The sequence below is a fragment of the Otolemur garnettii genome, unplaced genomic scaffold (assembly GCF_000181295.1).
Source record: "Otolemur garnettii isolate 467f Iridium unplaced genomic scaffold, OtoGar3 scaffold00001, whole genome shotgun sequence".
Taxonomy (NCBI): Eukaryota; Metazoa; Chordata; class Mammalia; order Primates; family Galagidae; genus Otolemur; species Otolemur garnettii.
The window spans coordinates 21,011,549-21,014,419 of NW_003852396.1; the positions used below are offsets into that span (position 1 = coordinate 21,011,549).

The 2,871-nt window shown below is 36.1% G+C and overlaps 1 pseudogene; it reads right to left on the reverse strand.

Moving 5' to 3' along the window:
• Positions 1-1,459: 1,459 nt before the first annotated feature.
• Positions 1,460-1,966, reverse strand: LOC105886625 (annotated as a pseudogene).
• Positions 1,967-2,871: the final 905 nt, after the last annotated feature.

Here is a 2,871-nt window from a genome sequence, read left to right on the forward strand (position 1 = left end):
ATTTTCTCCTCTTTAGCTTTCATTTGGTCAACATATTGGACCCCTACAATGGGATAGTAACAGTGCTAGGTGTTGGGCGTATAATAGTCATTAAAAGAATCATGATTTCTAATGATCCAGACTTTGCAGTGAGTAGAGCAATCGGTAATTTCCATTTGTAATACCTCTTAACTAAATATGATAAACCTGGTGATGGAGAACTAGGATAGTTTCTGCAGAATAAATGGGGTCTAAGATCAGAGGTGGCAGCTGAATCAGCCAGGGAAAGGGAAGGAAGGAGGGAGGGTCAGAATGAGACACGGGGCTCTGAGCTACATTTCGTGAGTAAGTTTTGGACTACTTGAAGAATTTAATTAAAAAACATAATCTCTATATCTAAGTAGAATGCAGAATAAAGAAAGTGGATGTGTAGCGAGAGATAAATAGATAAAGAAAACCAACCAAGAGATCAGAAGAGCAATCAAGAAGGATTGGTAAATCTTTTCAGGAGTTCAGGCTTCACAAGCAGATAATGGGGAAGCTCTCTCAACATCTTATTTGTGATTCACCGTGAATTATGCATTTATCATGCCCTCTATGGACAGAAGTCACCTCTCTTAAGGACTCTATACTCTAAAGTCGGGTCTATACATGGTCTACCACTGTATTCGTTCATCACAGTACAAGATTATTGTATGTACCACATTTCTCAATTTGTAATTGACCTCCATGGGTTTATTTCATTAAAAACCTCTTAATAGCATTTTGAGATATGGATGGCTCATTATCCATATTTGCTCTGAAAATAAGGTAATTCACTTACAGAAATATAGAATAACTAATAAATAGGAAATTGAAGACATGAACACAGGACTTCGGCATAGTTAAGCTTCCTGTCTATTTAACAGGTGTTTGGCAGGGATAGAACTGTTCTGAATCTGTGCAATGTTCACCATCCACTAAGGTCACCACTAGCCATGAGTGGTCTTTGTCGTTTTAAATGTGAGTAGTACAACTGGGAACAAATTTTAGATTTTATTTTATTTGGGTTAATTTAAATTTAAATAGCCATGTGTAGTTGGTGACTACTATATTGGACGATGTATTATGATTTCTTTTAACAGTATTGCTATAAATGTGTGCGAAAAAAGTATGAGTAGTTCCGGGGATTACTGCATATTTTATTTATGTTAATTAATTAATTACTTTTTAACACTTGAAAGAAGTTTGTTAAACTCTGATTATTACATTCAGTGACACATTCAGAAAATTAAGAATTCCCTTTTACGTGCTACATTGTTAATCTTCCTACTCCAGACTTCCTAGTTGGAGGCATCCTTAACTAAGGATCCCTGTTTCTGGAGCACTTTTGACAGTTTGTCCTAATGCACTTTAACACTTGGTACAACAGCTTTGCTGCTTTTTGACCCGGGATGGCAAACTTCTGCCTTCCATAAAGCAAAACAATCTTATTTACATTTTAAATGTATCTTAAAAATCCTGGATCCCAAAAAGTCTTGGCTAGAACTTGCTTTTCTTCATAACAATTTCATCTCCTACTTTAAATCTTGTCTTTTCTTCATCTAAACTGACACCACTGTCCACTCCAGTTTCGATGACTGATATGTCATCTTCCAAGTAATATGTCCGTTAGGGGTTAATTTAATATTTGTTTTTCTAATTGTCCCTTTTGCATTCGGCAGCCAGCCACAGGAGCTTTTTCTTCCTTTCTGTTATAGAGAAAGTAGCTGGTGTAGAAGCCTCACCCACTTGGTGCTGTTCCACAGACAGGCAATCTGCAGCTCAGTTCCTGTGAATCTTCATTAAGACAGTAAATAACTTTATGAAGTTTAACTTTTACTCCTTTTTCTGCAGCAGACCTCTGGATAACATTGCCTGCTTTCACATTAAAGCCATATATAACAACATCAAATGTTTCAGCAAGGTCAACATCATCTTCACTAATGTCACACTCATGGGTGTCCATAATGTTCAAAATGGCCAGACAGAGCCATCAATGTCACTTCTCACGGGCTTTCCAATGTGCGTTGCTTTTCGGCTATTATTTTCAGATGCTCTTTATTTTTCTCCTGTTCTTGTTCATATGTCCTCTAGTCAACAACTTCATGTGCCCTGGGCTCACATTCTACTTCAAGAATTTCATCTCCTGCAGAAGGAAGGTCTCCCCAGCCTATAATTCCCACTGGCATGCTGGGAGAGGCCTCATTGATTTGTTATTCCATTTTCATCAAATATTAAAGGGACTTTTTGCCCAACACTTTCCAGCAACCCGAACTGAGACTTTTCTCAAAGTTCTTCTTTGATTTATAACTGGAGTAACAGGACATCTTCCTTTGTCTGTGAAAGACTATTACTGTTCCTTCGACTGGACCTATGGGATCAGCTTTCAATTCTAATATCTCTTTGAGAGCAATTCTAATATCTCTTTTGCTTCTGCCAAAGCCATCAGATTATCACCCTTTAATAATAGCAAAGGTTATTAATACACATTAATACATATTATCTGTAAATGTAAACACTGGGGTTAGAAAGTCAAATAATCCTTGACAGTTATATTATACATTTCTCAATAGGCATTAAGAGCATAAATTACCCAATTTAGGAAAAAAGGGAGGGAGGAAAAGGATAACAAAAGAAGAAAGGGAGGGAGGGAGAGCTACTTATTTTATTTATACACAATTTTTGATTCTACAAAGTATTCCACCCTGAAAGTCACTATATATAAGGAATATGGAAATTGTAGCCAGATGTACCTTTATTTACAAAATATTCATTACAAAATTTTACAAGGAAGTGGCCAATGTGTTGAGAATATTTTATAAGTATCTTATAAAATTTTGTAATGAATATTTTGTGAGTAAAGATATTTAG